The following is an 11,981-nucleotide window of genomic DNA, read 5'->3' on the forward strand; positions in this document are numbered from 1 at the left end:
AGCGGGGCGACTCTTATTTAAAAGCGAGATTCGACTTTTGTATCACTTTTTCAAGATCTTTTCTCTCTCTTACTTTTCCAAAAAGCCATTTTCAGAGCTTCTCACTCTAAAACCTGCCCTTCTCTCTTAGATTTGATCTAGTAGGAGTTGTTTGCTCACTTTTGGTCTTTACGAAAGTTGTGTTGATCGTCGAGGGCTACATTTTAATCTGAAAATTTCAGAATTTGAAGCATTTTGGTTTTGGTCTTCATCTCCATTGGAGCTCAAACTTTGAGGTAGGGATAACCTACTCCTTACTATGGGTTTTGTCTTTAAATTTTAGTAGTTTGAGATGTTGGAGTTAGTTTGGTAATTTTGTGAAAGTTTGAGACTTTTGTGCAAATTTACAAAGTTGGGGTTTTAACTATATAAAAGCCTAGATGCATGTTTGGCATAGAAAAGTGGAATTAATGTTAAAACATTAATGAAAATGGAACCTGAGGGTTGAAATGTTGATTATGGAAAATGCCCTAATTACATTGGTTAATTAATTTGTAAAATTAATTGTGAGAAATGAGGAATTGAATTGGAAATGTTGAGATTGGGAATACATGGGATTAAAGGGTGTAGTTGGATTTTATGTCACTCACCTAGTTGGAAATGTCGATTTTATATCCATTTGTTGCATTTATTTTCTGTATAGAAATAACTGCTTTGGGCTATCGATGGAGGATAGTCTTGGTTGTTGTAGACAATGCATGATGATTAGGCAAACTAAAACTAATCACCGGAATGAGTCATTGAGTATGACGGTTGAATGAATACATTAAATGTTATGTATTGGTTGATGATGTGTATAATTATTGTTTATATGCATTGTGTTGTGTTGGAGGAGATAGGGGATGTACTCCACGGTTTAGGGGAAGATAGGGGATGGACCTCTAAACGGGATATTGTTGAGAGGAGATAGGAGATGGACTCCGTAGATAGAGCTCATATGCTTATCTAGTAATGTGTTGACAGAGCTCATATGCTTGTCATTGGAAGTGTGATAGTGCTCATATGCATATCTGTGGAAGTGATGATATAGCTTGTATGCTTATCTGTTAGTATGTGATATAGCTTGTATGCTTATCTGTTATGTAATGGGAGGTGCTTGATATGAGTTACTGTCTCATATGAGTTGTTTGGCCAGGTTCTGAGCCATGGTTATAAATTGAGAATTTGAAAGGAATTGGAAAATGAATGGTAATATGGACTTATATGTCATGAAAATGTATAGTGTGATAAAGGAAAGTAGCAGTGTTGGCCATCTATCAACTGCTAATCTTTTAGTCATTGTTCATATTTGGTTTAGTATATTTCTACTGGGCTGTGGCTCACCCTATATGAGAATATCATTTTCAGGTACAGGTAGCATGCCACCTCCAAGGACGTAGCTTGGGAGGCTAGAGGCAGGCGAACTTTTGTTGTCTTTATTTCTTGATGTATTACATGTATATTCAAGCCAAGGGCTTAATGTGTAAATGAGTTAGCACTCCTTTTGTTGTAACCAAGTGTTAGCTTGGAAAGCTGTACGCCCGTAAGGCATTTGCTTTTGTTGATTAACATGTAATACTTTTGTAAAGAACTACTCTGATGAATAGAAGAATGTTTATCTTTATCACCAATGCATGTCTATATTGATGGGTTTGATGTGTTATTTTGAGGGCGTTATATAGCGACCCCGGTCTTCTCCCATTTGATTATTGTATCCGGACTTAGGTTCCGTAGATTCTGTCATTGTATAATTGTTGTTGTTGTCCCTTATTTGCTCATTTGGACTTATAGGATGTGTTGGGCAGGTTTGTTTCAGGTTGGTTGGGTTTAGAAACCAAGTGTTGCTGTCCAGAATTTTGGATCTTCGCTCGAGCGAGGCGGTTGTCGCTCGAGCAAGCTGTTATTTTTGGTTCTTCGCTCGAGCCGGGGTTTGGTAGCTCGAGCGAGAGGTTGCGTCTGATTTGGACCTGTAGCTGTGCATTCTTGGCTCGAGCGAGATTTTCTTCGCTTGAGCGTGTTAGTTCGTTCTTCACTCGAGCGATAGTTCCTTTGCTCGAGCGTGTGTCTGGTTACAGACCTGAGGGTTTAAGTTCTTCGCTCGATCGAGTTTTCTTTCGCTCGAGTGAGCTTTTGGATTGTTGGCTCGAGCAAGGCTTCCTTGGCTCGAGCGTAACTTCTCTGTGTCTTGTCGCTCGAGCGACCAAGTCTTCGCTCGAGCGAGACTGTCCAGTTTATATACACAGCAGCGGGTTTTGATCAGTCTTTTTCATCTTCTTTTGATTCCAAACCCTAGGTCCGACTTCTGTCTCTCCCTACTCACCTTCTTTCTTAGATTTGATCCATTTAGAGGGTGTTTCTACCCTAGTTGCTTTATTAAAAATATAGAGGGAGTCGAGGGCTCTCATTTAATCTGAACATTTGGCGATTTGGAGCACATTGGTATTTGGGCATTCATCTCTGTCTTCACCATTTGGGTTGTTTTCTTCGAGGTAGGGATTTCCTACTCCATTTTATAGGTTTTGTTCTAAGCTTTGGTATTTTGATATGTTGGGGATACTTTGGTAAATTTTGGGAAAAAACCCTAGTTGTATTATTAAATTAATTTGTATAATTAATTCATGGAATTGGGAAAAGATGGTTAAATTCATGGAATTGGGGAATTCATTGATTAAATGGCGTGGTTGGATAATTTGAATCATTTGTCTATTGAATTGTTGACATAGTTATTTTCAGTTTAGAAATAACTGTTTTGGGCTATCGGTGGAGGATAGTCGTGATTGTTGTAGACATTGCATGTGGATTAGGAATAACTGAAACTAATCACATTGGTTAAGTCATTAATTTTGACTATTGCATTGATACAGAAAATACGTGTATTGATTGAGCATTGCATTTGCATACATTGTTTTGTGTGGGAGGAGATAGGGGATGTACTCCACGGTTTAGGGGAAGATAGGGGATGGACCTCTAAACCGGATTTTGTTTGGGAGGAGATAGGGGATGGACTCCATTAGCATCACTTTTATGTGTGCTTATTTATATAGAAGTGTTTTATTGATACAGCACTAAAATGTGTATCAATCTGGAAGTATGAAGTGTTTTGATTTGAGCTTGAGTCTCATTTGTTTGTTGATATTGGAAGGATGTGAATATGATATATATAATTCACTGTTGTAAGTTTGGCCAGGTTCTGAGCCATGTTGATTAAATTGGAAAGTAAAACGTGTCTTAGACAATAGTGTCATGAGACTGTAAAATGAAGTAATTAATTATTTTGGTTAACCATCTGTTGAATGCTATTGCTTTATTCATTGCTTATATGTGGTTTAGTATCTTTCTACTGGGCTGTGGCTCACCCTTTATGGGAACATCATTTTCAGGTTCAGGTGATAAGCTACCTCCAAGGACTTAGCTTGGAAGGACTTGGAGTTTGAAGACTATTTTTAGTTATTTGTTTTTCATTGTTAGTACATGTAAACACACAAGCCTAGGGCTTTATTTATATTTGAGTTAGAACTCATACTTTGTGTCCAAGTGTTGGCTTGGAAAGATGTAAGCCGATAGGGCATTTACTTTGATGTTACATGTAATGCTTTTGTTTAGTAAGACTCTGATGGATATTATAATGAATTATTAAAGTGTTTTCTTTAAATAATGCATGTCAATGATATATATAATGGGTTTATTTTTGAGGGCGTTACAACTTGGTATCAGAGCGTACCGGGTTTGAATACTTTGGGTACGTGGGAAGTGATTAGTATCACAATGGGTTCGTCTCGTTTGATAGAGACTTAGTGTAACGTTATATGCTTATGTGATAACATGTTTATGTGATTATGTGGGTATGGAATGTAGTTTCTGGGATGATGATTGGACCCTTGAGTTTCTAGTAGTCTTGTTGGAAAGGCACTTGATCACTGCTGCTTCCAACCGGAACTATAGTAACGCATTGGGACTATCATTATCCGGGAATGAAATTCGTAGGTGCTTATGTGATTATGTGCTTACGTGGAATGAATTATTGTTGTCCAATGCATTAGGACGTGAGTGTTTAGCTTCAGCACATTTATTAATGTGCTAATGTCTTTGTTTCCTTTATTAGGATGTCAGGACGAGGATGAGGACGCGGTAGGCGTGGTAGGCCGGGTAGGCAAGAGGTGCCTGTGCCAGAGGAGATTCCGGCAGTTCAGGAGGGAATTGGCCAGGCCAATGTGGCCGAGCCAGTAGGCCAGCAGGCTATGGGCGCTCTAGCCCGAGAGATTGCAGGGGCATTCAGGGAGTCAGTAGGCATTCTCAGAGCTGAGAATCAAGCTCAAGTTGTTGTTGCAGATGCAGGACCTTCCTTTCTGAAGAGGGAGTTCTTCCGGTCTAACCCGGATGAATTTGTGGGTGATCCTAAAGAGCCGCTTAAGGCAGATGAATGGCTCGAACAGACAACGAAGACGTTTGAGATGCTTGGCATCGAAGACGAGGGGTTGAAAGTGACCTTGGCATCTTTCCAGTTGAAGGGGGATGCAGGTCAGTGGTGGAAGTTTACTAAGGGTCGTATAGGAGGTACATGGGAGGCTTTTGTGAATGCTTTCCAGGAGAAGTTCTTATCTCCAGCAGTCAGGGAGAAGCTGAGAGACCAGTTTTGTCAGCTTAAGCAGTCGAGTTCTTCAGTGGCCGAGTTTGAGGCTGCATTTACTAGTTTGTCCAGGTTTACACCTGAGTTGGTGGCGTCTGAGGAACGCCGTTGTGTTGAGTTTGAGAAGAAGTTGAGGCGTGGCCTCAAGTTGAGAGTTGGGGGAACTATGATTCGGGATTATGAGCGTATGGTTGATGCTGCAGCCCACATGGAAATTATGATGCAGGAGGAGGAGGAAGGACAGAAGGGCTCCAAAAGGAGTCAGGACGGTCAGAGTGCCTTACTTGTCAGCAAGTGAAGGCCAAACATCAGAGGCCAGCGGGTTTGTTGCAACCCTTGCCTATTGCCGAGTGGAAGTGGGAACACGTCACTATGGACTTCGTTGTGGGTCTTCCGAGGACTCAGCGGGGTAGTGATGCTATTTGGGTGATTGTAGATCGGTTGACTAAGTCGGCGCATTTCATTCCTATGCGCGTGAGAGATTCGGTTGATCATCTTGCCGATTTGTACATTCAGGACATAGTGAGGTTACACGGGGTTCCAGTGACGATCATCTCAGATAGAGATCCTCGTTTTACTGCCAGGTTGTGGCAGAGTTTGCAGAGTGCCTTAGGCACTAAGTTAACCTTTAGCACGGCTTATCATCCTCAGACTGATGGGCAGTCCGAGCGTACTATTCAGATCCTTGAGGATATGCTGCGGGGTTGTGTTCTAGACTTTAGTGGGTCGTGGGAGAGGCACTTGCCGTTGGTGGAGTTTGCCTACAACAACAGCTTCCAGTCTAGTATCGGTATGGCACCATTTGAGGCCTTGTATGGCCGACCGTGTAGATCTCCTGTTTGTTGGGCCGAAGTGGGTGATGCACCTCTGTTGGGTCCGGAGTTGGTGAGGGAAACAACGGAGAAAGTTGAGCTTATCCGTAAGAGACTTGTTACAGCACAGAGTCGTCAGAAATCTTATGCCGACCGTAGGAGGAGAACTTTGGTGTTTGAGGTGGGTGATCATGTCTTTTTGAAGATATCACCTAGACGGGGTTTGATGAGATTTGGGAAGAGCGGGAAGTTGTCCCCTCGGTTCATTGGTCCGTTTGAGATCCTTGAGAGGTTTGGCGAGGCTGCTTATCGTTTAGCTTTACCACCGCAGTTGTCCGGAGTACATGACGTGTTTCATGTGAGTATGCTTCGGAAGTATGAGCCGGATCCATCACATGTGTTGGATTGGACTGATTTAGTGATTGATGAGGATGTTTCGTATGAGGAGAGACCGGTTCGGGTCTTGGATAGGCGGGATCAAGTTTTGTGAGGCAAAACCATCCCTTTGGTCAAAGTTTTGTGGAAACACCACGGAGTGGAGGAAGCCACTTGGGAACGTGAGTTGGAAGTCCGCCAGAAATATCCGGACATGTTTGTTGATTTGTAATCTTATAATTAGATTCTGTTATATTGTTGAACTTAAGAGCTTTATATTTGTCTTAAGTTGTAAAACATTGAGTTTGTATTGGTAAATGGGTGTATCTTGAAACTTGCTTCATTATAGAAGTTTGGTGTAATATTGCATCTGTTGAGTGCATTGTTGAATAGGTTGTATATATCATGCGATTGAATATGATATGGGAATTGTTAACATTGAAAGGAATAATGCATAATAATGATACAGGTTGAGATATATGTTGTGTTATATATTTAATGTGAGATGCCTCTTGATAAAGAGATGAAATGACCAGTTTTGGGTCAAGATGTTTACTAATGAATTGTCAAAAAAAAAAAAAAAAAAGAATCTGTTTTCAAAAAAACTTATGCTTAATTTCGGGGACGAAATTCTTTGAAGGGGAGGAGGTTATAGCGACCCTGGTCTTCTCCCATTTGATTATTGTATCCGGACTTAGGTTCCGTAGATTCTGTCATTGTATAATTGTTGTTGTTGTCCCTTATTTGCTCATTTGGACTTATAGGATGTGTTGGGCAGGTTTGTTTCAGGTTGGTTGGGTTTAGAAACCAAGTGTTGCTGTCCAGAATTTTGGATCTTCGCTCGAGCGAGGCGGTTGTCGCTCGAGCGAGCTGTTATTTTTGGTTCTTCGCTCGAGCCGGGGTTTGGTAGCTCGAGCGAGAGGTTGCGTCTGATTTAGACCTGTAGCTGTGCATTCTTGGCTCGAGCGAGATTTTCTTCGCTCGAGCGTGTTAGTTCGTTCTTCGCTCGAGCGATAGTTCCTTCGCTCGAGCGTGTGTCTGGTTACAGACCTGAGGGTTTGAGTTCTTCGCTCGATCGAGTTTTCTTTCGCTCGAGCGAGCTTTTGGATTGTTGGCTCGAGCAAGGCTTCCTTGGCTCGAGCGTAGCTTCTCTGTGTCTTGTCGCTCGAGCGACCAAGTCTTCGCTCGAGCGAGACTGTCCAGTTTATATACACAGCAGCGGGTTTTGATCAGTCTTTTTCATCTTCTTTTGATTCCAAACCCTAGGTCCGACTTCTGTCTCTCCCTACTCACCTTCTTTCTTAGATTTGATCCATTTAGAGGGTGTTTCTACCCTAGTTGCTTTATTAAAAATATAGAGGGAGTCGAGGGCTCTCATTTAATCTGAACATTTGGCGATTTGGAGCACATTGGTATTTGGGCACTCATCTCTGTCTTCACCATTTGGGTTGTTTTCTTCGAGGTAGGGATTTCCTACTCCATTTTATAGGTTTTGTTCTAAGCTTTGGTATTTTGATATGTTGGGGATACTTTGGTAAATTTTGGGAAAAAACCCTAGTTGTATTATTAAATTAATTTGTATAATTAATTCATGGAATTGGGAAAAGATGGTTAAATTCATGGAATTGGGGAATTTATTGATTAAATGGCGTAGTTGGATAATTTGAATCATTTGTCTATTGAATTGTTGACATAGTTATTTTCAGTTTAGAAATAACTGTTTTGGGCTATCGGTGGAGGATAGTCGTGATTGTTGTAGACATTGCATGTGGATTAGGAATAACTAAAACTAATCACATTGGTTAAGTCATTAATTTTGACTATTGCATTGATATAGAAAATACGTGTATTGATTGAGCATTGCATTTGCATACATTGTTTTGTGTGGGAGGAGATAGGGGATGTACTCCACGGTTTAGGGGAAGATAGGGGATGGACCTCTAAACCGGATTTTGTTTGGGAAGAGATAGGGGATGGACTCCATTAGCATCACTTTTATGTGTGCTTATTTATATAGAAGTGTTTTATTGATACAGCACTAAAATGTGTATCAATCTGGAAGTATGAAGTGTTTTGATTTGAGCTTGAGTCTCATTTGTTTGTTGATATTGGAAGGATGTGAATATGATATATGTAATTCACTGTTGTAAGTTTGGCCAGGTTCTGAGCCATGTTGATTAAATTGGAAAGTAAAACGTGTCTTAGACAATAGTGTCATGAGACTGTAAAATGAAGTAATTAATTATTTTGGTTAACCATCTGTTGAATGCTATTGCTTTATTCATTGCTTATATGTGGTTTAGTATCTTTCTACTGGGCTGTGGCTCACCCTTTATGGGAACATCATTTTCAGGTTCAGGTGATAAGCTACCTCCAAGGACTTAGCTTGGAAGGACTTGGAGTTTGAAGACTATTTTTAGTTATTTGTTTTTCATTGTTAGTACATGTAAACACACAAGCCTAGGGCTTTATTTATATTTGAGTTAGAACTCATACTTTGTGTCCAAGTGTTGGCTTGGAAAGATGTAAGCCGGTAGGGCATTTACTTTGATGTTACATGTAATGCTTTTGTTTAGTAAGACTCTGATGGATATTATAATGAATTATTAAAGTGTTTTCTTTAAATAATGCATGTCAATGATATATATAATGGGTTTATTTTTGAGGGCGTTACACGTTACATCTGTTATGACATATCCTGCCTCAATTTCCATTTAAAAAAATAGAGTCCTTGCCTGAATGTCGAATCGAAGGCATGCAAATGTCATCGTTCACCGTTCCCCCTCTGAGATGAATCACTATGAGGAATCACCGAGCTGAAGAGGAATCGAGAGAGAGAACTTCGTATTGATAAACCCCCATGTGTTAATGTTCAATCATCATATATTTTGCTGAAATTTTAAGCATATAAATCCAGCAGATACATGCATTATAAACCCCCAAAACAAAACAAAAAAAAAATTCAAATGAAAAATACCCATCAAAGCAATGGATTAAAAAGGGTATAATTGAAAGAAAAAAAAAAAGCACCTTTACTTGGCATGAATAAGATTCCGACCCATTAAAGATCTACCCCCAAATATATCATCTGCATTACTATCAGAGAAATCAAGCCAGTGCAGACGGTGGTGACGGTGGAGCTTCTAAATCGAAATCGAAATCGCTCTGAATCTCAAAGATGAATCTGTGAGAATAATAAGGGTTTAGAGAGGGTTGAGAGAGAGGCGAGATTTGAAGGCGTGAGGATTCAAAACAAGGGTTTACAAAATTATTCTCAGATTCAAAATAAGCTTCGAAATTGAGAAAGAAGAACTGATGTAGATAGATTTCGAAATCGAAATCGAAATCGAGACAGAGAACTTCGATTAGGGCTACAACGAGAGAGTGAGAGAGAGAGTGAGAGATTAGGGCTACAAAATGTATTATATTTGATATTCACCCGCTCGCCCATTTAAGAGAGGCAGAGAGATAGGGCATTCGAAGGCGTTTTGATTTTAAAACGCCTTTGGTTATTGAAACGGTGTCGTTTTGATTTTTAGAAAAAGTGACCTTTAAAAAACGTCGTTAAATATTACAGACAGGAGTGAAATACAGACATGGTCTGCTTGAAGATATCATGAAACCCTATTTTGCAAAGAACGTATGCTCTACTAATACTTGTCCAACAATATTGTCTTATTCACAGGACTGTTATAACACTCTTGCCAAGCATGCCCCCTTGTCCTTTCCCTAGGTCAAATGCCTAAACTGCTTATAATTTAAAAAAGAAAAAAGGAAAAAAAGAAGAAAAAGAGATTTACCATTTGAAACTCACTACAACAAGTTATATTTTAAAATTTTAATTTTGTCATAAACTCAATCGTGTATCACTCAACTCATTTGACATGTCATTGTGAGTGAATTATAAATTTTTAACATTTATGATCAATAAGGAAATTGGAGTTTTATGCTTCTAGACTAGTTGAAAGGGAAGGGGAAGGGGAGGGGATGGTTAGGGAATCCGACCACATTAATTCTACTAGGAATGCTCCTAACTAATCTTGTTTGATATCTAAGCGAGTAGGGACCTTTTCTTATCACATTTCAAAAGAATTGTTATGGTTGATTAATCCTGTCTGTCATTTCTATCAAATAAAAAATTAAAAAAAAAAAAAAAAAAAAAAAGCTCTTTGCATAATCAACTCTTCATTTGCTCCTTATTATTTGATATTAGAAAAATGATATATATAAGTCCACTTTCTAAACCCAATAACGTGTAAATAAGATGATTGGTTGATAATTAGAGATGCTTGGAGAAAGAGTGTTGATTTAAATATTATAATTAATTATCACATCATTAAGTTTGAAAAGTAAAGCTAATTTGAATAGCAATACTCTTGATATTATCATAGTAAGAATCTTAGGATGATGTGGAAAAGGATAAGACTTTATCCAATTTATATTCACTTTGAAGAAGTCATGACACCAAAAAAATTCTAAGGTTACTAAACTTAGGGGACTTACACGAACATCCTAATAAATGGATAGGTCATGTGAGAATTAATGACATTTTCATAAATAAAAAAAAACTATTAAAAACGTCACTAATTGTTAATTTCCAGCGATAATTTAAAATTTTGTCATAAAAAAATGTTATTAATTATAAGTTTTAGCAACGATTTAACAAAATATCACAAAAAAATCACCAATTTTTAACTTTCAATGACAGTTTGAAATATTCTTCATGGAAAAACGTTACTAATTGTAAATTTTAACAACAATTTATAAAAACTTTGACAAAAAAAAGTCATCAATTGTCAATTTTTAACGACATGTGCAAAAAAAAAAAATATTACAAAAAAATATTTTTTGCGACCACTTTACTAAGACTTTATTTTCAATAGGACTTAATGGTAATTAAATTCAACTTTTAGGACCTATTGATAATTTATTCCAGAATTCATGGGTAGCATTCTATTGTGTTTTCAATAACATTTTATTGTAAAAATACATTCACTACAGTTAAGTTGTCAAGTTTTAGAAACTCGTCATGATTTTCTTCTTTTTAAAACATGGGATTTGGACAGAAAAAAGGATAAAATTGTAAGAAATTAAATTATAGACATTTTTATTTTTATTTTTTGTAAATTATACCCGATGGACATTTTATCCTTTCTAATCAAATAACTAATTTAAAGAGACATTAATAATATTGTGCAATGTGAAATTATCATATTTCTTATATCTGTTGATGATAAGCTTTTAATGATTTAATTGTATGTTCCTCATTTGGCAACAAATTTTTAGCTATATATATATATATATATATTTCCATTAATGATTTAGGAAAAAAAAATATTTGTCAAGATTATGTACTTTTTTTGGTTTATGGACTAAAAGGCCAAATTTTTTTAAAAAAAATAAAATAAAATAAAACTCACCTCACTATGTTGGAGATGAAATGACCAAATGCCCCTCACATAAATTTACCAACTTACTATTGGCAACCTCTCTGAAGAACCGTACTCCACAGTTTAACACAAACAATAGACCTGCTGATGTCGAAATTCAAATTAGATCACAACTTTGCTACTCGGCCTTAGATAGCTTTTTATTTTTTATTTTTAAATATAATTATATCTTTAGATTTCCACAATAAATATTATTAAATATGCGTCAATATATATTTTTATTTTCAAAATAAAATTTAAAAATAATATGTATTTAGCCATTTAAAATAAATTGATAAAAATGAGACGAGTATCCCATGAATTAGGACATAAACCAATGCAATTATTTAAAGTGTGGTTACGGGTTAAGGAATGAACTTGTTTGAAGAGCATTGAATCAATGCCAAAAATTCCATAAAATTGCAAGTGAAAATAAAGAATCATGTCACCTCAAGAACGTTTCGGTGCAGCTCTAAACAGACAAATATATATTTTTTTACCTACAACAGACGAGTATATGAAGGGGGAAAAAAAGAAGAGGAAAAGAATAGTATGTGGCAAAAAATAAACTTAAATAAACTAGAAATTACCTCACTAAGACTATTTAGATAATAAATTTTAGTAAAAATTCTAAAATATATATATGTAAAATGTAATGATATTTTATTCACATTTACCTACCTTTTCATTCTCCATTCCAATCCAAATTAATTAACCAAA

Source organism: Camellia sinensis, chromosome 14 (genome assembly GCF_055761805.1).
Source record: "Camellia sinensis isolate YWXY chromosome 14, ASM5576180v1, whole genome shotgun sequence".
Lineage (NCBI taxonomy): Eukaryota > Viridiplantae > Streptophyta > Magnoliopsida > Ericales > Theaceae > Camellia > Camellia sinensis.